Genomic DNA, 24289 nt, shown 5'->3' with positions numbered 1-24289 from the left:
CTACTCTGACTTATCTATCATTCTCAGATTTCAGCCTCCGCTGGACACAATTTCTTGCGCCCATCATGCGAATGGTACAGAAATCAATACATTTGAGAAGTGGTTAGAGCTCCTTTATCTTGGGCAGCTGATGATTTGGAGGTATGAATAATTCATTCCTAGAAAGCTACGGATGCAGCCAGGGAGTAGATAGGATGAGGGAAGAGGAGGGGAAATAGTGCTTTACCTTATCACTCTTAATCTTAGAGGTTGCAGTAATGCAGTTCTGAACATTTAGCACTTAATGGCGTGTCAGTGGAGCAACATGATCTTGGACCATTAAGGCCATCTTGAACCGGCTCACAAGACGATGTCACTCATTCTTTTCCGAGGAAGGGTCATGTGAAAATGAGAGCGGGGTGGTTAGGAGAAGACTGATGTCAGTGACTTGGACGTTCAAGGCAAAACATCTCTTGATGGGTAAGTTATTTGTGTGCGTCTGCAATTAGTTTGAGCCTTGGGATAATGGTGACCCTGAGCGAGTACAATGTTGCTTCAACGCATCAACAGAAATAGAAATAGAAGCATTTTTAAACTCATCATATTGCACTGTAAAAAAAATAATTAAGTTGCAAACAAAACAAACAGTAGTGAATTAAGTTTTCAAGGAAATACTATTTTAGTCCTTCTACTTCGAACTTGGTATTACTTGCTGTTTCTCTGTCATTTATTGTGAAGCTTACCAGCAATTTCTGATTGAAAATCGTTTCTCGACCATTATTCCCCAGTGTTGTTTGGAAGGCATGTGAGTAATATTTTATTATGATGATGCATTTTAATGCATTGGCCCTGTGTTTTCAAATCAACACAGAGAATAGACCATGCACGTGTATGCATTGTTAATTTAATCATATTAGTTTTATTTTGATAATGTTTTTTTATTATTGCTTCCAAACAAATTATTCAGTTGAGAATAAAAAAATATATACTATAATGAGAAATATACAATGTGGCCTCAGCTTATATACTGTATATATATATATATATATATATATATATATATATATATATATATATATATATATATATATATATATATATATATAGACACACACACAGGCAGGAACACACTGTGTTGTATGTGTTGTCATTGCATTATTTAGTATATAATTTTATCCAGTTGAGGTAATTCTCTTCAGAATATTAAAGTAAAACATAAACGATGTACATTGATGTGGCCATCAATTGAGACAGTTATTTATTTGTGCTAAGACCACATCAATAATAATTGCATAATTAAACTGCCTTAAATTATGTCACATTAATATACATCATTCTACAGAATATTTGTAATGTGGCATTGTCAATTTGTTGTTCTTGTTGTTATATATAATGCTCAGTACAAGCTGCAAATAGGCTGCTGCACAAATAACATCAGCAACAACAACGAGCTTCTTAATAACAAATGTAATTTGGTGTGACACGCCCATTACGAGCCTTATAAAAACGGGCTGATACTGTAGTTCATGGGCACGAATTTATTGGTCGGCGTAGGTAAAGAGGAGAGTAATGATTATTTGTGCCATTCACATTAATGGCACTGGGAAATGAATCCTGATGATACCAGTGAGCAAACTCCCTGCAGACCAATTACAAAGGTTCACAAGGTTGTTCCTCATATGCACAATGACTTTAATGAGGTTTTGCCGTAGCCGGCCAAAATATTGCTTTGCTTGTTTTGTTGCTGTCTGCTTGCAGAATAGAGTATAGTTTGGCCATTGGGGAAATGACTCACAAATTACTACATTTCAGCTGTCAGGAGCCTACTGTAAGTCATTAGCTCAGCATTTGTTATATTTAAATGAGAAACGCAACGCTTGTCATGCTCCTAATGTTTTCCGAGGATGGGCTGAGCGCGCATCCGGCGGGTTTTAGATGAAGTCTCCTCTTGAGGGGCAGTGGATTTCATTTCCCGCTGCGTACCCGGATATATCTCTGCGCATTAGTGCATGTATACTCTTTGCGCGTACCCTTGTTAGCGTGTCCTCTGCCTTCGGTGTCGTACCGCTGCCTGCGTGACACCGGGGACGAGGCAGTCGAGGCAGCACCTGGAACGGTCTGATGCGGTGAGACGTGCTACAGCGAGCAGGGAAATTAGGATCAGCGTGCCACCCGGGGGTGATGGCGAGAGCGTGGCGCGGCGCGCTCTGTTCTCTTTTCCCGCCGATCCCCCTCCACTTTCCCGCTTCTTTTTATAATCTCTTCAAATCTAAAAACCCATCACTGTACTCGCTGGTGCGACATGAGTTTATCCAGCACGGATCCAGCAGTCTCTACTCTCTCTTTCTCTCTCTCTCCTTGGCCCAGAGCCTTTAATCTGTGAAGCTCGGAGTGTTCATGTTTTTTAGTTTGTTTTTTTTTTAAAGAGAGGAAAAACTCTAATAGAAAACTTGCTGTGCTGCTGTTGGCCTTACAGAAAAGCGCTTTTCCTGTTGGAGTAGTAATTGGCCTGCATTCTTTCCGCTATTTTCGCGCAGCTCCATTTGAAAAGTGACTAAAATAAAAGAGGATTCCTTGTTTGTCTGTTGTTCCACTCCAGGAGAAGCAGCGACTCTGAACTCTAACTTACCAATCATGTGTTCAGAAAGAAGCTACGTGAGAGCTCTGCAGAAGGCTATTTCCTCTTCAAATGCGTTTCTTTCGGAAGCAAATGGGGTGTGATCTTCCTAGGTGACAGATAACAAAATCTCTCATGCAGATTTAATAGGTTTTCCTTGGAACAAAGGAAAATAATAAAAAAAGGATGCAAACATCAAAGCCTTCATCTGAGTAGAGCTGTCTAGATTGTAATCATATGATGCACTGTTAGTGGATGCTGAATTATCATATAGCCCTGGCTTTGATGGTAGTTTGTTTATTTCTGGGTAGGCGCAAGCGTCGTAGAAGTGTGCAATCTCAAACTGTTTCCAGAGGAGGAAATACTTATTTTATTCTGTACACAAAAACATTTTTTTTAAACAAACTTTTTAAACATTAAAAACTTTTATTGCAAGCAGGATTTATAGAGGCTACAAGGTAGAACCAGTATTCGGAATGAGAATTTAGGCATAAAAGTGGGACGTCTTTGAGGTCCCAAACAACAGAACTGGTATCTTTTGTTATTTGCATTTGTTCTCCAAGTGTGCCGAATGGTGCATGTCTGAGAATGAACTGAAAGCTTTGTCTTTCATGCATACAAATGCATTACACTTTTGTGCTCAAAGAAGTTAATGAAAAAATGCATTGTGTTCAAGAAATGGTTCACCCAAAATTGAAATTCCTGTCATTCCTCGCTCCGGTGTCATTCAAAACACCTTTCCATCTACTTAAAGAAACAGTTCACCCAAAAAAGGACAATTTATTGACAATTTGCTCACCCACAGGCCATCTGAGGTGTAAATGAGTTTGTTTCAAATTTGTTTGGGAATGTATAACATATATAATTACTAATTAGATTCTTTAAGTTGTGACGGAGCATTGTATCATCTGACACAGTTAGCTTAGAGAGCAGTGCAAACATCTGAACACGATCGAGTCAGAACAGGTGTGAGTAAGACAGTTTTGCCAGCTTGTGTTGAGAAATGTTTCACCATGGATTCAGCCCAGTTTGGGTCTCGGCCAATAAAAATAGGGCTTCCAGGAGAAACCAGGCAATATTGGACACAGGGGGCTGTGTCAACCTATAAAGCAGGCAACTTGCTAATGACTTTTTCAGAAACTAATTTTCTTCTTTGCCGCACTGGCCATAAAAGGTGGTTATCTCCTCCATCCAGGGATAGATAGAGATTTAACTGTCCTCATTGTTTATTGTTTTCCACTGCAGATTTTATGTGGTACACGGCAAGCGAACCAGGAGAAAATTTCCTCAGATTTATTTCGCTCTATGGCATGAGCTGTTCTCAAATAGTTTCTTAATTATAGGGAATGATAATATTGCACAATAGCACTCAATGCTAATACCTCTGTGAAAAATGCCAACAAGAGTGCTCTAGTTGACAATAGATCGTTTCGCTGTGGGTCTTGTTAAAGCGATGTCTAACTGCTTAGCAGCTCAACAAGATAGCAGTTAGAATAGAGCAGCCAGGCCACTTTGAAATAGATGAATAGGTCAGGTTTAGAAAAAGAAAAAAAGCCATATTTAAAAAAAATGAAATTATGATGAAAAGGACCCAAAACTTCTTTAAAACCAGAAGACCTAACCAGACTGGGAGGCCAGTTTAAATTATTTAAGGCCAGCAAGGCCTAGGCTGGTTTAGGCAGTTTTTAGTTGGTTTGGTGTTGTGTTTTCAGCAGGGTTCTTTCATAGACTACAAAAACTATTTCTGTCTGTATTAAATCAGGAAAGAAAATTATTACCCTAGACATAAAATCGCAATAAAGGATGTGATTGAAATCACCCCATGCCCGATCTGACCCCAAATAACTTTGTAGATTTGTTTCAGCTGCGCTGTTAGTCTAAACTATTGTATTACTGAATGCATGCCGTCAAGAGCCGTAATGCAATTCCAAATGGGAAGGAAACAGGGCTCATCATTCAAAACGACCCTGTGGCCATCGATAAAAAGGCCTGATAACCTCACGCTTCCTGTGTATTCCCAGCCCAAATCTGCCCTTCCTGAAGCGAATTCGACTAATGCTTAAAATCACTCTGCATCTGTACGACACTTTAAAATGCACTAGAGCAGCTCTTCTCTCAACATCATTAATATTCTTTATTGCATTGCACAGTTTATAATCTCTGTTGATCAGGAGATCTCGTCTTAATCATATAAACCCTTTAGTGGATGGGGAATATTATGTATTAATGAGCTATCAAGATCCACAAAGCCCATGCAACCTGAATATCAATACCCCTTGAATACTGCATCAGAAGATAATTGATTTACCCGCGTTCTGCACAAGAAAAGTCAACGCGTTGTGGAGTGCAACTTTATTTGACGGTGCAGGGGTTGTGGTCAACCGGAGCACAGACAGTTAAATGCCTCTGTCCATGAGTCATTAGCGGCTGCAGAGTGACACCAAGCAGACGAGTCCCCAAAGAGCTTTGGCCCAGAAGACACTGAGACATCACAGAGTTGCAGGTCAGCGTGGAAATGCTTAGCCTTGAACTCAGAGAGAGATCCAAGAGAACTGGTTGCTTTCTTTGATTTAAAAAAAGCCTTTTGAGACTGACTGTAAGTCTGAGACCATATCTGCCCACATGCAGTACTTGTTGAGGTTTGAGTGCACTATTAATCCCTTAACAGGGATTACGGGCTAGAGTTCCCTTGCAATATTAATGTTTTTTTTTCCCCCTACCCAAACTGCAACCGAAAGCTTGCTATAGAAATATTACACTTATACAACAGGCATAGATTTTTATTATTATTATTAAAAAAATTTAAAGCTTACAAAGGCTGTGTTTATTTAATTTCGAAATATGGTAAAACAGTAATATTTTGAAATTAATTGTTACAATTAAAAAATGATTGTTTTCTATTTTAATATATTTTAAAATGTCATTTATTCCTGTGATGCAAAGCTCATTTTTCAGCAGCCGTTACTCCGGTCTTCAGCATGACATGATCTTTCATAAATCATTTTAATATGCTGATTTGTTGCTCAAGAAACATTTATTATTGTTATCAATGTTCAAAGCAGTTGTGCTGATTAATATCTTTGTATAAAACATGTATTTGTATATTTTCTTTTCAGCATTCTTTGAATAGAAAGAAATACTCAAAGAAATACTGGTAACACTTTATTTTAACGTTACATGTACTTACTATTAGAATTATAATTAATTATGCATAATTAAATTCAAATAACCCTAACCATATAGTTAGTCCAAGTTAGTTAATTAATATTACTCAGTACTTAAATGTATAATTACACTGTAACAAGGATACCTTAAAATAACATTTATTTGAATTAAATTTTTAAATAATGTATAAGTCTTTAATGTTTGTTTTGGTCAGATTAAGTTAATATTGGCTGAAAATATTCATTCTTACAAAAAACTTGCTGACCAGATTATTTTATTTATTTAATATTTATCTTATGCAACCTGAATTGTGTTCATTGTCAATTTTATATACTTTACTATAACTGATGATTTAAAAAGTCAGTGTTTAGTAGGATAATGATCCAAGATGAATGAAAATGCTTTAAGTGTTCTACAGTTGCTATGGTTACCATCCCAGATGAATGATTTCTGTGAGCATCAGGTGACCCTGACTAACTTTTAAAAATCAAACTTTTAGTGAAATGTTTGAAAATATTATTGGAATTTGTTTATTTATATGCAAATGTAAATTCTGCATTACAAAAAAAAAATGGTTTCCCAAAGACTCCCACCATGTATTAGTGGTCAAATAAACTGGAAGCTCCACCCTCAAATGGAGAATGGCTTCTTTATATCAAACAGGGGGAGTGTTATGGAAACCCTGTTCTGTAATAGTCATAATTAGTGCTATTCCTGGTCCATAAATTAAGCAGTCAATCTTTACATACTCACTGTAAGTAGATATGTTATCATTTGGCATATTTTGTTTTGTTCACATGCAGTCAGTCGTGCTGCAGACATTGTTTTTATCTTTTTGTGATTTAGCAGTTATGTATGTAGTAGGAGAAGTCAGCAAATGTCTCTGAATGCACAAAGATAGTGGAGAAGCTGCTGTTCGCTGCTCTCCCTTCAAGGCTGTTGCTCTTTTCCTCGCTGTCTTTCCTGCAAGTTAATCCCATCAGGAATTCAATTTACTTCTCTTTTAATTATCACCTTTCAATTGACTATTTTAAAAGGAGAAGATTTTCTCCAATCCCACTTACTATAATTAGGGCTTATGCACTGATAATGAAAAATCTAAAGGGGTCATATGATGTTGCTGAAAATAACATTATTTTGTGTATTTAGTATGATACAATATGTTTATGCTGTTTAAGGTTAAAATAACATATTATTTTCCACATAATGTACATAATCATTGCTTCTTTATGCCCTGCCTTTTTTGAAATTCATCGATTTTTACAAAGCTCATCACTCTGAAAAGCGAGGTGTATGCTGATTGGCCAGCTATTCAGTGTGCTGTGATTGGGCGAATTCCTAAAGCGTGTGGCGGAAATGTTTCGCCCCTCACCATACTGTGATGTAGTTTTGATGCATCAAGCAGGGACATAATAACCGATTATAATGACTTAAACTGCCTTTTTATGCCTTGCATTGCGTATCGCACTGAGTAAACATAAAACCATGTCTGCATTTGTAAACGGAGGAAAGACAAACAACAAGCTGTACTCTTCACTGCTCAAAACTCGCATTTAAATCATCAGTGGTAAATCCTTTAAATATGTAAATATACTTACAGGCTGTGAGTCAGAAGTGCAAGACTGTCCTTGCAAAGTTGGAATTGGCCCACTTTATAGAAACAGTCTTTCTGCACAGAAACATTGTAGGCTACTCTCCCAGGAAACAGTCCACGTCCTACATAAAATGCACTGCACAAATCAGAAAATTTGAGTTGAAGTGTTAACCACTAATTTCTAGTTATGTCTTCTTTTGTAAGGCCAAACAAAGTAGTTTCGCTTTCACAACAAAACACACAGCATCTCCACAACGTGGTGGCAGCAACAGCGAGAATAAAGGTTACGCATTCTTTCTTTGTGTGAACATTTGGGCGGTGTTATGCAAATCTTCCCACATTGTGATGTAGACGTGGGGGCTTGTTAGAATGAGACATTTTAGGAGGCTTTCATAAAGAATATCTCTTTGGATTTAAGAATTTGCAACTTGACAGATCTTCTTTATGCACCAAGAGACTGCAGCAGTTAGTGGTTGCACTATATTTTTCCCAAATAGTCAAATGTGAGCAGTTTACCCTTATTTGAACAGCCAGTGTTTGACAACAGGCTTGTTAGCTTGTGCCACCTAGTGGATTAGCACCTTCCCTGTGAACATGAGGTTACGTATCTAATAACAAACGATTGATTTCCCTCCCCGACAGTCTCACAAATTGGAAGCTTTACTGTATTAAAATTTCACCTACTCTAAAAACATAGCCAGAGCATCTGGATGGTCGTAGCGTGTCCGCTAACAGTCAATATGAATGCAATCTGCCTCCCTTGGTGAGGATATGAGTGCTAAGGAAGATGAATTCATTGTAGACCTATTTCTCAAGCAGCTGTGCATGAGAAATCACACTGCTCGTCTACTGCTGCCCCTGCTCCTGTCTTTGAATTGTATGAACATATGCAAAGCAGCTATAGTTATACAGCAACACACACAGACATGCACCTAACAACCCCATCACACCAGTGTCAAAACATGTACCGCTCTCCACCTTGCTGTTCTGTCACAGCAGACAGAGGGTGCCATCGGGAGTTAAGCATGTCAATAAGCCACTAACATTGATCAAGACACTTACTGAACAGCTTATAAACCCCCTGGCGCAGGTGCCTGAATAGATCAGTCTTCTGAGCAAACTTAATTGAGGGAAATGTGATAGTATTGAGGGTGGGGGAGACTAAACTCCAATCATGACATAGAGCAATGTGATCTCATTAAAGTCATATACATAATTTATCAGCTAATGCAACTGCTTCATACGGGCTTCTCTTATATTGTGTTTGTCAACTGTGGTCTCTGCAAACCACACATCAGGATCTATGCACTTAATGCTGATGTTCTTTTTGGGGTCTTGTAAGACATGCTTAACATCTGTGAGGTTGATATTTCATGACTAATGTTATTAGGACTAATTATAAAGAATATTTCAACTTGATGCGTCATCCTGCATCAACAATGTACATTACTACTTTTTGGGGTTCTAGAGATCCCACATATACAGTAACACTAGTGTTTGTAACATCACCCAGTTGACAAGGAACATTCTAGAACTTTGCTAATGTTCTGGCAAGGTTCTCTCAAGTTTATGAACAAAATTTCTTCCAATAATGTTCAAAGTGGCCTTAGAAAGTGTAAAAAAAAAAAAAAAAAAGATATTTTTTATGGAAATGCTATAAATACCTCATTCATTCATTCATTACTTTATTAATGGAATCTTTTATTTCTGAAACGATTTAGTTTGACATGTGTCTAACATTATTTAAATGTTAAGTTTTTAAATATATTAAATGTTTGCAAAATTCTAAAATGAAATATACCTCTTGGAATATTGCACATTCCAAAATAACATTTTCATAATATAATGGGAAATTTAGCCGAACATTCTTAGAGCATATTTTTGTTATTTGATCAGCTGCTTAATTGACCTTTAAAAATGCCCCCTTTTTATTATGAACATTGTTATTATTAATTTGTGACTAGAAATGTGGTAATATCTAAAGTAAGTGGTTTTGTTAAAATAAAAAAAATATATTATTTATTATTAACAGCAGCCCACTGTAATATTTAGTTAAGCTTCCATTTTTGTTACTCTCTAAGTTTTTAACATCCAGACAAATGGATTGCACAAGGAATTCAGAGATTGACAATTCACCCAATATTTTTTTTTTTACATAATAGTTTTATTTTACCATGTGTACATATTGCCTTAGTGAACATGCTTAATATACGTCACCTGCTTAGTTTATAATGTGTATGCATATATATATATATATATATATATATATATATATATATATATATATATATATATATATATATATATATATATATATATATATAAACACGCACATAATATATATGTTTAATATATTTAAAATATCTGTTAAGAAAAAGTATTTTGTTCCATCTTTTATTTTATTACTAAATTTTTTTTACAGAGCATATTTTTACTCTTTGCAGTAGATTTATTCTAAAGCATCCCGCCGTCTTGAAAGCCAAGTGAATAATAAATGGGCACATTTTACTGCAAGTTTACGTTTCTGCCATATCAGCTGTGTCCTCGTATCCCTAATGTCAAAGCCTCAGCCCTTCGTGACACAAAGATGATGTGATTTGTGTGACTCTTTGGGAGCCCTTCAGCACAGTATGTGGGAGGTGCCCACCCCGTGCCACACGAGCAGCGCGGCTCATGTTGATCTAATGCAGGAATCAGCGGGGACCGTGTGTGGATAGCGCGATATCTCCAGCTCAACGCTGGCGCTCACATCTTCTGCCATTAAGCGGCACTTTTTTGGAGATCCGCTCCGTGCTATTCGGATGCTCGGTTCAGTGGGCGTCTCGCAGAGAGCTCGTATCACTCAGAGGAAGGGAAGAGGCTCGATGTATCACAGTAAGTGCGTCTTTAGTTATCAGCTGTGCATCGCTCAGTCACGCTGAACTCGCGTTTATATTGCTGCTCTGCCTGCACTTCAAACATATGCGGAGAGTGAGTATGCCGTTGCACGTTTCGCCTTTTGTTTTTGGCTAGCGACGTATTTTCTTAGGCATTTACTTAGAAGGGACACATGCTTACTTTGACGACTGCTTAGACGTCTCTCCATTTATTACAAGACATTTCTATGTTTGCGACAGACGAGCAAACCACAGAAGATCAATTAATTATTATTTAGCATTAAAATTGTGAGTAGTAGTTCCTAGTGATAGAAGATGTAGTAGTAGTAGCATATATAATGTCAAAGCCTTATATATATATATATATATATATATATATATATATATATATATATATATATATATATATATATATATATATATATAATAAGCTACATGTTTCTAGTTGGAAAATGACAATTAGAGTAGTAGAATTATTAGTAGAATTATAATTTAGTTGAACTGACAGTATATTATCAGTAGAACTGTAAAAATATTGTAAATGATCACTAGTAAATGTGTATGTGTGTGCAATTTTGTTCCAATATTGTTCCAGTGTTATGTTTACTGGGCATATTTGGTATATGGAAAATAGCTTACCTTAAATTTTGTAAAGTTTGTGATAAAAGTAAAAAAAAAAAAAAAATTGACAAAAAAATGACAGAATTCTATAATTATTTATTTGTATTATTATTTTGTCTTTAACAAATTTGATGTGCTTTGATTACATGCATAAAACAAATAGCCTTGAATATATATATATATATATATATATATATATATATATATATATATATTTATTTTTTTTAGTTTTTTTTTTAGTTTTGCATTGCTTCAAAAGTAATTTTAGTGCTGCAGTAGCTAGCACAAATACTTTGTATGTTCTTATGAATTCAAACTGTTGATTGGCTATTATGGCTAAAAGTGACCTTCTCTGGGATCATTATTCATCAAATCCTCAGTAAGCACTGCAGGTGTCATGATGGCGGAAGGCACAGGAGTGTACCTTTGGTTCATTCGCTAAAAACTGTATCGCTCACAGATCATTTTGCATTTCAAGTCATTTCAAGTTCATGACAGAAATGATATGTGAGTGGGTGAGTTGTTTACTCTTTAACGAGTCTGCCCATTTTCTCTCATTTGACACATTCGGGCCAGTTTGTGCACCTGTTACGATAACATTACCCAGCTGACAGTATGATCAGCCAATCACGTGGAGGCACTGCTTCATATCACGTTACTTTTCACTTGTTGACGAGGAACGTGTACAGTATATATATATATATATATATATGTGTGTGTGTGTGTGTGTGTGTGAACATACAGTATATCTATTGTTATACAGTATGTATGTGTGTATGTATATTATATTTTGAACATATACTAAGGCTAGTCATTGATTTCAAAAAGTAAATATTTGTTTGTTGCTTTTAATCAAGTAAAAGTGACAAGCATCGTGATGTTTGCTGTGAAAGTCATCATCACTGTTGACTTTTCGAAGCTTGCTCGAATTGATCTTACATACTGAAACAGCTGGTGTTGGGTTGTGTACAGAGCGCATTAACGTCAGGACGGGTGTGCATTACTGATGCTTTGAGACATGTTGCGCTGGGGTTAATGATCTGATATGCTCTGGGTTTGATTCGGTTAGAGAGAGTCATGTTGGAGACTAGTGCCTCCGCAGATGTTTATTAATCCGCTCTCACTGTCCCTCCATCGCTTAATCCGGCCGGATTTACTGATTATTGCTGTCCACAAACTCTATAAACCACTCAGAATTTATTTATTTATTTCCCTTGACTGATTTACTTTTTTGCATCACATGTTAAAAGTCATAGCTTTCTTATATTTTGCTCCTCGTTTGATTTATTTATTGATTTAGCCGCTACATGGCTCACAATACTGTATATTCTTGAGCGATCTAAATAAAACTGAAGTCATAGACCTCATATGTATATGTGGTTGGATAGACTTATCTAGCATCTGTCGCTCAGCATCCCAGACTGCAGCTCCCTGTGTTGAGTACAATCTCATCTCGTCTGGTGGCCAAGCAGATGAGGTTTTATATGGATCATATTTAATGTTAATCACCGGTCAGGCTATAACATAACAGGCTTTTCGCTCACAGTGCAGGCATTTCTTTCAAAGCAGCCTGGTTAATGTTCGTCGCAAAACATTAGAGACAAATTCGGTGTGATTGCATGCCTGCATGCAAATGAGATTTGTATAAATCAGGCTAACATCTAATGTCAAAACACTGCTGATGGGAGAATATGTTGCATAATTATCGTCTTTGATAGTAATGTTTTGTCATTATGCGGGAAAACTGATGGCGTTTTGGATGGACTTTTGATATACTACACGGTCACAAATAGTTCACGGCGTTATCAAGACGAAAGTATGAGAGCGAGTGTGTTCTTACGCTAAGCATGGCTGCCTGTCAGAAGTGATGTAGTGCAAGTGACATTATAAAGATTCTGGGGTGGTTGGATTTCATAAAAATTTCAATGGATGGTGTCTGCTGGTGGAAGCACTGAGAAAATCTGTCAGGAAGGCCGCTTCTTTATAAAATGCACACACAGTATGTGCATGCAGGTCAGGGCTGAAGAGTTTAACAGGTCGTTTTCATTTTACACTTCATTTTCCCTTCATTGGCAACAGACGTGTGAAGGCGACTAATAAGTAAAATATGGTGACATTAATTGTAACTTCCTTGCGTAGAAGTGTTTGTTTGTGATCACTCTGTTGAAACTTGTGAAACTATTTTTTTAAGTAATATAAAAAAAATTATAATAAATATTCAGCTTTTACGAGAGGAATGCAGATCTGAGATGTGTATCATTATGAACACAAGTCAGGCTGTTTGTTAATTATACAGCAGTCAGGTCAACCAAAAGTTCATATTGTTTCAATCACCTGTTTTTTGGTCATTCTGAACCTGATGTTTCTATTCGGTGAAACTCTAAAGATTTTGAAAGTCAGTGAGCTTCAGTGTTGTTTGCTTTTAGACTTTCTTTAAAATATATTTTTTTGTGTTTTTCCGTCAGCTTTGTAATGACACACTGTCAAAATGATTCTTCTTTTTTTAATGAAGTTAATAATTTCAACAATTTTACAAATTCAATTAAAAACGTTTGTGTTACTTGCTCTTTGTGTCTGTTTCTGAAATTTTATAGCAATTCCTGAGTGCAAATTGTTATGCAACCGATTTTCTTCAGTGCGTGCGGGGGAGTTAATGATGTGCACTGTCCCTTTAAGTGTTTTGATTGATCTAGTATTTTGAATACTCTTTGTCTTTGCTAGGAGCTTTACACCATGTTGCTTCCTTCAGGGAAATATAGAGCCCATTGGGACTCTCCTGTTGTTACTGTATCCTCCTAAGTCATACGTTGACATAGAGCGAATGCATGGGGCGGCCTGAGTTAACAAAGCAACAAAGCCGTCATTTACATGTGGGCTAGGCACAGCTGGCCACTCTCACGCCAGGCAAAATAGCATTTTGGACAGTGTCCCGAGGAGTCCGTTAGCGTCTAATCTAAGGGCTCTCCTCTCCCAGCGGACCATGTGGTAAACCAGGGTGAAGCCCGGCAAATAAAGACAAATGATCTCTGTCGCCCACCTTGTGCCTCCAGTAAGAGACTCTCCTTTTGGCGATGCACTCTGTAGGTTTTTAAAAGCAAACAGCAGCGTGCGATTTTTCAAAACATTATTATGCACAGAGAGGCTGTGGGCCCCTGATACTTCTTTCGCCCGTGCACATGCTGAGACTTGTAAGCCTCTTGTGTCATATTAAGATGAATTTTTCCCCCTCTCATCTAGCCATTGTGGAATCTCAAAGTCGGTTTATTTTTCTCTCTCTCACTTTCTTCCACCCCTTTCTTTGTTTTTATCGAGAGACAGCCAGTGTCTTAGCGCAAGCATACGCTGAGTGCCTTTGACACGTCTCTGGTATGGAATTATTTGCATATTTGCCAAGCATTGAAATTGATCCAGCTGACATCACAGATCAAAGCCGAGTATACTGACAGTAGTGCACTAATGGATCTAAGATGGCTGTCAATTAGGAAAAACAATCCCGCTGGCACTAAAAATGATTATTTCTCAGATACCTCTCGAGAGAGTGTGAAAAGGGTGTATTGAATGCATTTGCTCACAAAGCACTGGTTCTGATGGTTTATTAATAGCGTTCAGTGTTTAGCACTGATGGCTAAAAGGCTAAACTGAAGACATAAACGCTACTGGGAAAACAAAGTCTCGCTTTTGTTTTAACACTTAATGTTTTATTCCATATTGGCTTGAAGTTCAGGAAAGCTGACAGCTGTGTGTAATAGTGTAGAAGACTCTTTCACACAATTCCAAAACTATTTTTTTTTAGGGTTCAGGACCATAGATGAGAGGTAAAGCTGTGTTGTTATTGGGATCAAATGGATTTAAAGGAACCCCTCAAAAAGGGTGTTTTGTGAGAAATTGCCTTGAAGTGATTTTTGAAGACAGGTGAAAATGTAAGGTTGAGAATAGTGGAGGGGCATCGGTGCAGTACTGTTTCCTTTTTTCCACTTCCAAGATTACCGTCTAAAGGAATTGCTGTAAAATCAAATCTTTGGGGTCGGTTTGTTATGCTTGTTCAGGGGTACTAAAGCTATTGTTTGGGCAAATATGCAAAGTATTGAGTGAGTGTGCATTCAGTATTCAGCGTGTTTAAAAAAGTTCCCATTAAAGCAGTCCTCTTCTTTTATTCTGCTGTTATCACTGCCACTTAATGTCTCCAAGCTGTATTTTTTAAGCTCCTCGGCTTCATGTAATGATCCTCATACATGACTGCAAGTAGTCCAGCCACAAACAGTGCTATCATTCATTTTAATAACACCGCCATTGTGCCTTTTTTTATTATTCCTTAATGTCCAGTTATGTGAATGGACTTGTGAGCTGCTTTTATTTTCAGATTTCAGGGTTACAGACACATTAAAATTATGTTTTTTTTTTTTTTTTTACAGTCTAAAAATCGTATAAATGTATTTTTATTTGCACCACACTAGATTTAACAATGACAGTACCATGGAAAAGCAAGCGTAATATTATATACTGAATGATTACCAATTAAGATTCATATACAGTAAGGAAGGAATAATTAATGATGGGGTGTTGAATTATTAGAAAATAATGCACACCTGAGGTGATGAAGCCTCAGGTTTGCATTATTTTCTAATAATTGAATGGATCTCAACAGTGTTCGGCAGCAGCGTCTCTACTAATAATGAAACTGTAAGTTCATCTTCTTCAAGAACAGTGCCGTTAATGCGTCACTTGTGAGAAATGTCATGTAGTTTGCTAAACTATTTTACTGATAAAAATTGTCAGAGCAGCACTGCTTCTGTGTGAGTGAGTGAGTGAGTGAGTGAGTGAGTGTGTGTCTGTACTGTATGTGTGTGCGTCTGTAAGGGATAGAGAACGGGAAAAGATTGTATGTGCAGCTTTCCATTCATAAAATTATCATAAAATGAAATAATTAGTCGTTTTTTCTCTTGTTGTTTACTATATTTATTTGCTTGGTCAATGTCAATGTGGGTTTAGGTTATTTTGCTGTTGTAAGCTGTAAGGACCTTTGAAATAACTGAAATCTTGGCTGAAGTGATATGGACATGTAATGCGATCAAGATCTGCCTCCCTACTTGAGTTGTTCATTTCCCTGAAAATAATTGCACATCTTATAATGTTCGTTAACCAGTCAGATTCTAGCATTTAACAGCTCGCAGTACGATATATAATCATATAATTGTATAATGTTGATGTGTAATGTTATGTATGTTACATATGTTATGTATGTTATATGAAACATGGCAACACCATATTACTTTTTGGTTCGTGCGTTGGTTAGTGCATCGTTATTTATCTAAACCCATAAAAAGAAAGTGAAAACTGGTTTTGCGGATGGTTTAATAACCAGCACATGTCTCAAATAATCTGTGGTTCTGTATTAGTTCAGATTCACTGAACTGTATCCCATATCTGCCATTTCTAAATGTGTTACAGACCTATTGTCTGTTGTTTCTTATGCAATCATGGTGCAACATATTCCTTTGGGAATATGGGTAATTGTGGGTTTCATTAGTGGAGCATAACATGATAAGGCATTTATGTAACTACTGGTGCTGTGATTCCAGTTTTATTATTTACATTTAAAATGCTGTCTGATTATTCCTCCCTTTAGTAAACTTAAGATGTCAAATAGAGATGTCGTATATGATGTGCTTTAATGATGGCCTTGTCAAGCAAATTGTTTAATCAGAAAAGTGCTGCCAAACCACATGGGTGTGTTTTGAAGTGCTTATGAGAAATCGAAGACAATGTTCTTGGGAGTTCAGATGGTGCTAAAAACATTCTACTACTTTATGCTTTGGAAAACAAACATGAGGCTTCTGTCCATGAGGAATAAAGCCATCTGAGTGAGATTAAAATTATGATGTCGTTTGTCTTGAAAGAAGTGAGCAGTGTTTGTGCTGGTGCATTATTTTAACATTTAAATTATTAAAGTTATAACAGATTTTTATAGCATTAAAGGAGCCATATTGGGTATTTGTTCCCCTTAGGTCCACTTTATATATTTTTCCAGTGCTCAAAAACACTATAATTGTCCTATAATTTTTATTTTTCATTACAATTTTCCACCCCCTCTTTGACCATTATCTCTGACCATTGCTGTGTGATGCATCACATTCAAAGCCACCGAGAACATATATGGTGTTCAGTATACAGTTACAGTATGAGCAGAGGTTTTCCACCAATGAGATTTCAGTGTGGGTGGGTGCAGCAGAAGTAAAAATCTAATCATGGCTGGTTAGGGCAATGACTGATAAAAAAAAAAGATGTATATGAAAAATTATGCTCTGTTTTAGCATTTTATCATGTGTTATTTTGTGCTAAAAGTAAACATACTGTTTATTTTGCTGCTGTGCCTTTAAAACTATGAAAATTGACTTTTTGCATGTGCAATGGTGCAAATCTGCAGCCATTTGCAGTTTTTTAAACAGACTTAGTAAATGATCAGGGATTTTTTTAAAAATGTACTGTGATGTACGTACAGAAAACACATTAAATGTATTTAATTCATTTTCTCGCCAATGTTGGCCAATACATATGAATCTATGAAACATAAACTGAAAAAATATTGCTCTGTAACTGCTGTGGTCAGATATATTGTGTATCCTTAGTTTGGTGATTTGATTGTGAGCACTTGCAATATACAGTAGGTTTCACATTTTTACCTTGAAAAATGGCAGAAATATGCATTCTGAGGACAGTACTACTATAAATTACACAGAACTTGCTGTCTTCTTTGGTTATACTATACCCATGCCATTGTGTGTCCTCACATGACTTCTCAGGTATGAGAGATTACTCCAATTTTCTGAGCGCTTCTGACAAATCGTTGCACTGAAGCAAAATCCAGGCCCTCGTGTCTTAGCAGTAATAGAAATGTGGAGTCTTTTACTCTAAATACATAATTTTTAGTTCTCAAAAATATGTCCTGAAGGACTAAGGCAATTCACAATATAATCATCTCCCAGTGGCTCAGGTTTGAGAAGTAGCAAAGCGATTTGCTCGCTATTAAAAAAGCTTTGAATTACATTACCATGTTGGATTGAATGTCATCTCATCTTATCTGGTCAGATAAGTCGCCTTGATGTGAATTATGGTTGGACCGTGATAATGAATCAGCGGCTGATCTTGATTTGACAGGCTGACTGAAGGCTACTGAGCATTTCTTTGTCAAATGTGGGATCCAGGGCTGGAGTTTGCTAAAACCCACAATTTAGACAAGCTGTGCAAAAATGACATTTAAAAAATGCATTGTCTCTGAGGGGGGAAATGATGGAGTGATACTTAAAAAATGTAGGCTGCTATCCTGCAGAAAAGCAAGTGTGCATATCAAGACCAAGTAGCCTTTATATAACAAGTGCCCTTTTCAAAATGAGCACAAATATGAGCACTTCCTGTCTAAATGTTACAGCAGGCTACAGCATGTGTTAATGTTGCAGATGGAATGTTAGTTACGTCCACTACATATAACAGGTCTATCATACAACAATATCTATCTATCCATCCATCCATCCATCCATCAATCATTTTAATTCTAAAAATGACATGTATTTGGCCTTTGTTGGTTTACACAGTCTGGTTGGGACACATCTGCCAGAAACAAGGGTGGCTCTGTTGAGTCGTTGGCTAATCCAGCTCATCATTGGCACTGTGCTAAATAGTTGGAGAGGCACAAAAATTTGTATTGTTCCTGTCATAATGGTGATGTAATAGTGGTGGTGTTATGTTGTTGATGCTATTATTGTTCAAGGCTCAGATTGTAATTTAGCTTAGACTGTAATATAGGACCATAGCAAAGGCCTTTATGGGGCAGCAAGCTGCAGTTTGAGCAGAGTAGAATCAGTAAGCCATTGTTGCAGGGCTAGAGGTGAAACATTACATTTGTATTACATAAATCAGTAACAAGTAGATGAGTCATTAAATAAGATGTCAAGTACTGCAGATTATTAGGTGTTGGTACATTTAAATTCGAAGAGAGCATTTGAAATGGGTCCATGTTTTATTAGAGCATAACAAGGTACTTGCAAAGGGAAGTATCATTAATCTGAGACGTGCTGCATAATATATATATATTCATCTAAAGGTAGTGATAACAATGTTAGCAGGGCTTTTGTGCTTTCAGGTCATATGCTTTTTAAGTAATCTGACTTGATAGAAAACCTTGATTGATGTTGGCCCTCCTTTAACCCTCTAGTGATGTTGGTACTATATTTTTGCGACCTCACTCAAAGGGCGGGGTTTTATTCTGTGGATTTTTATTGCTAATTTCTGCAGATCTCTGGTGCTAAACTTGGGTTCTGTGGACATTGCAGCGTATTAGTGGTGGATTTATTGTTGTCAGCCTAAGATACTGCTATGGCAAAGAGTGTCCAGTACAGCAGAACTCACAGCCTTGGGCATTTGTCAGCTGTCGATGTGAGATCTTGTTTGGTAGTAAAGCTTAAGGCACAGGCAACATTGACTGCAATTTCACACTCCCAGCTACTGCTTATAAATCTTGTACAACTTTCAAAAATATGACTTTGGTGCTATATTTCTTATATATTTCTGTTTTAATGAATCTGGAATTCTTTTATTTTCTAGTTGTTGTGTTCTTACAAATGTATTCTTGCTAAATCAAAATTTGTCCATTTATATCCATGATCCATGACGTCGTTCACAACTCATTTTACCGCTGTAATGCGACTCATTTACAAATGAAACCATTTTAAACACCGTTCCATATATTCAGTGAGAAATAATGTATGGAAGGACTTTATTTTATTTGTCAGAAATTGATTTGATAGTAAAAAGTGGATGATACATACCAAAATGAAGCCATGTGGCTGGAGATGCGTTGAAAGTAAGATGGCTGAAAAGCAGAACTAGCAAGTTATTACATTTTGATAAAGGTTCATGAGGACAGACATTTATTTCCTTTGAAAGAACATGAACAGATGAATAATGCACAATACAACCAGAAATGTGCATTTAAAAAGTAAATATGAGGTCAGCTGTGATTTCATGCTGATACCCAATGGCTCCATTCTCATTCATTTTTGAAACCAGAATAATATTTGCGTGCAGTTTGCACATGCTTGATACCTGACTGATTATATTTCACAGATGCTGTTCATTTATATGAACCATAGTACTATATTAAAATGTTTTATAGTATAATTAATAGCATAATTGAATATATGTATATAGTAATTCATTATTTATTTTTAATAAATTAAAAATAGTATACTCCCTTTTAAGTTGTCTTGAATGCTTTACAAGTAGGCTATGCTTTAAACACAGCCATGATCTCTCATGACTGGTATTCCTTCTTCCATGAGCAAAATTCAAGCCAGCAGGCCAGCAGCCAATTTAGGTTGTGGATGGGAAAGAGAGATTTTTAAAGCTTAAAGATTAGGAGTACCAAGGGGTCAAGGTTTGACTGGTTAGCATGGCTGTGGCCTCTGCTCGTATGGTACATCCTTTAACTGTAGCTATTAACAGCCAAACAAAAGGAGCAGTGTAATTATTTTGTGATAAATAATTAACATTTCAGTTTTCTAGTATCCAATTCAGTATTGTCATTGTGTCATGTTCCTGGAGCTCCAAAGCAGTTTAATTAATACTGGATTAATATGAAGCTATGAAAAGTTCATGATAAGACCAGGAACCTTCAGTAAGAAAGTGAATATGTTTTGACTTCATAATGACATTTACAGAGTATAAATAGTATTTTACCATATAGTATTTAAATAAATGAAGGCAAGCTGACAGATACCGTGAAGAGGAAGTGACAAAGCAGCCAGATCTCACTGAACCTTTGACTGCGAATCCTATTCGGCTCCCTACATTGTAACGAGATTGGCAAAGACAGAGTGGCTCAGCCATGAAGGTTACAGCCAACACAAAGAGCTCAGCTTCAGAAAGAGGCAGCAGAAAGACTTTTGTGCGGCTTTGCGTTGCAAACCATAAGAAGACATTTTAAGCCACTCTCTTTATATCAGCCATTGCCTGAAGCTCCATGCAGCAGCGGTGACTCTTTTTTTTATGCTCATGCACTCCCTCACCCATCTTTCTGAGTGCTTGTCATTGATGCACCAATGCATGCCTGACTTTCAGCACCCTGGGCTCCTCTCTGGTTTGGAGAGAGGGATTTTCTGGCCCAAAAAAAAAAAGCATGAAAGATGGAAGCATGTCACTTAAGAAACATATAGCTACTTTGAAAATAGATTTTATAAAAAGAAAGCACGGTGACAGTTTTTGAACACACGTTCAAAGGACATTGATTGCAAGCTAAACTCCATGACAGCACTAGACAATAGATAATAGCTTTATATGAATTACACTGTTAGTCATATATCAGTGAATGCATTTTACAGTTCTCACACATCACAAATACAAGTAAACTACTTGCACAGTTGAGTTCTGAGTTTGTGCAAGTGTTTTGTTGGCAAACTTCTGAAATTGTGATGTTTTTGAGTGAAGACATATGTAGTAGATTCAGACTTAATATATTTTGTTATATATACAGCAGTTGCTTATCCAGACTGACCGAAGATAAATTTTTTATCAAAGTTAAGACTCTGAAACGCCCCCCTAAAATGGCTCATTCAAACACGCCCCCAAATGTCTACATCACTATGTGGAAAAATTTGCGTAATGCTGCCCAAATGTTCATGCAAAAAAAAGAAGGCATGGTTTCAGTAACCGCAGTTGGTGTTGAAGCAGCCGTGTCAGAGAGATGCTGTGTGTATCTAGGCGAAAGTAAAAGCACTTTATTTGGCTTTCCAAAAGTAGATGCATTAAGGAATCTTTAAGATTACTTACAACAGAACAGCAATGCATTTTATGGATGACTGTTTCGTGAACCTAGGAGAGGAGGTCATTCTGACTTCTTACAAACAATCTGGTGCTTCTGAATTAGCTACTGTAAGTATGATTTGTTATTAGTTTAAGTATTTGCAATTGACTATTATTATTAACTGTCTTTACATTTATTTTACATTTTACATTTATATTATTTGGGTCAGTTGGCCAATCAGTGTACACCTCGCTGCAGACTGCGCTTGTCGGAAGGAGGGACTTTGTAGAAAACGACACGTTTGAGAGAGGCGGGGCATAGAGGACCTACAATAATGGACAGTATTTGAAAAATTATGTGTTTTTTGAACATTAAAGCATGTCAGCATATTCTGTTACACTAAATACACAAAAAAATAATCTTTTAAAAAGCATCATATGAATTTATACAGGCTTTGTTAGGAACTATATTTATTATTGGCACAAAAAGAGACTGGGAGTATTGTATCTTTATGTATGTTATATAGTAATAACTTCATTTTTTGAATTGCATACTGTAAATCAATATCAGACTCAAAATTGTGTTGTCATATTCTTTGTGTAGTTTGAAAGTCACTACAGGAAGGTTTTCATGAGAGTGTGTTGCGAGATGTTCTTGACTATAAGATTGAGCATTTCATTTGTGAACAAACGGGAGACAATAAAACAATTCACATTGTAAGTTGAGAGGCATGAGTGCCCTAGATTTGATCAACACATGTCTTGAAATAGCACATTAACCCCATCCTCTGCTGGATCAATTGTGTAGCTTGTTCTGCGGTCTGGATTCTCCACCTCATTTGTTGGCCTTCTCAGTCATGTCTAAGTATCAGCTACAAATTAAAGCTTGTGGTCGAATCAGCATGCCTGTGAAGGCCGAGCTCAGTGGTCCTCATTTAAATGTTTTTGTCCCTTGACCCCTTGGAAAAGGAAAGAAATGGCTCTCATTTAGAGCGTTTCAGTGCAAGCGTGTCATCAGATCGTTCACATTTGATCTTCCGATCAATCACAGCAATAACCTGTACTTGGAAACAGCATGCTAATAGAGACATTTCTTAAGAAATATGTTTTTTTAGCAAATTGTTTAAATTGCTTGTTTTACTGTAAAATATATGTAATGTTGTGTGTGTTTTTGGCAAAAGTTGTCATCTTGCTATTTTGGTGTGATTTAGTATTTATAATAATTTAAAGAAACCAAAAGCCTAATGTGAAAATTCTGTTATCGTTTACTCACTTTCAAGCTGTTTCTACATAATTTCCAATGAAAAAAAGGAGATGTTGGGCAAAACATTCAATGACATTTTACAATGGAACTGTTAAATTTATATATATATATATATATATATATATATATATATATATATATATATATATATATATATATATATATATATATTTCTTGAGCACTAAATCAGCATATTAGAATGATTTCTGAAGGATCATGCTGACACTGAAGACAGAAATGGCTGCTGACAATTCAGCTTTACTGAAATAAATCTATTAACACAGAAAACAGTTTGTCTAAATGCAATTTCCTATTATTACTGTTTTTACTTTTTAATCAGTTATATAGACAGCCATGGCAAGCATTAAAAAACTTATTTTAAAACATAAAAAATATTCACTATTCCAGACTTTTGACTTGTATTCTTTTTTTAATTATTATTATTATTTTTAGCCTGTCTTATGAGAGAGATAGACCAACTTTTATCCATCATTCCCTGAAAATAAGATCTCAGATTTAATTAGTGCTTCATGCTTAATTTTAATTAGTGCTTTAATTAGTAATCAGTATTATTGGTTTTAGATAATTTTGAATATAATGTTAATGGTTTATTTTTTTATTTTAGTTTTATGGTTTCACTATGATATTTCTGCTATTTTTGAACCTTGAGATCTCTTTCATTGTGTGCCAAATAAAAATAATAATAATAATAAAAAAGAAATAGAGCCACATAGGTTTGGAACAACATGTGGGTGAGTAAATGAGGATGTTCCTTTTAAAATGGCAATAAAAATATCAGGAACTTAACTCTTACTTTTTTGTCCATTGGAAATATCCTTTGTCTTCTACCAGGTGTAAAGGGCATTTCCAAAGGGCAAAGTAGTGATAGAGGATCTGCTATTGACATATCTTGATATAGAAAAAACCCATATCCGCACATCACATCAATGTAGATCTAGCAGATTTTCAGTCTGAAGTGTAGGCTGTACTTGGCCGCTCTGGTTTCAGATGAAAGAAAATATCCCTCTAACCCAGGCACAGAGAAGGAGAGCTAGTATGTGAGAGCAGATTAAGGTGGAGCTGGGGTTGAGGAGGAGGGGTGGAGGGTGACCTGGAGATTGGACTGATTGAAATACAGATAAGATATTAGACATGATGCGTCGACAAATCCTTAGCTTAAGTTGTTGACGTTACTTTTCAGGAAATAAAGTGGATTCAATCTCAGCAACCCTTGTGATTTTCAATCTGGAAAGCTCTTTGGAAATTTTGCCTCTGGATATTCGAGCGGAAAGGTGTTAGCATCTTTTTCATTTGGGCTCTGCTGAATTAATAAACTGCAAACGGCGAGGCTTGTCCACTGCAACAGTCATGCTTTCAAG

At 36.4% G+C, this 24289-nt stretch overlaps 1 protein-coding gene across 2 annotated transcripts in view; it reads left to right on the top strand.

Annotated features, from left to right (window-relative positions):
• The first annotated feature begins 10001 nt into the window (after nucleotides 1-10001).
• Nucleotides 10002-24289, top strand: part of cntn4 (contactin 4) — a 121733-nt gene continuing 107445 nt past the window's right edge. For both annotated transcript variants that reach the window (XM_052559638.1, XM_052559637.1), the window contains exon 1: nucleotides 10002-10229. The gene's annotated coding sequence lies outside the window, so the exon portion shown is untranslated. The remainder of the gene's footprint in view (nucleotides 10230-24289) is intronic.

This window comes from Carassius gibelio, chromosome B6, assembly GCF_023724105.1.
Source record: "Carassius gibelio isolate Cgi1373 ecotype wild population from Czech Republic chromosome B6, carGib1.2-hapl.c, whole genome shotgun sequence".
Taxonomy (NCBI): domain Eukaryota; kingdom Metazoa; phylum Chordata; class Actinopteri; order Cypriniformes; family Cyprinidae; genus Carassius; species Carassius gibelio.
The sequence above is the reverse complement of the archived record's forward strand: the minus strand, read 5'-3'. Positions and strand labels throughout refer to the sequence as shown.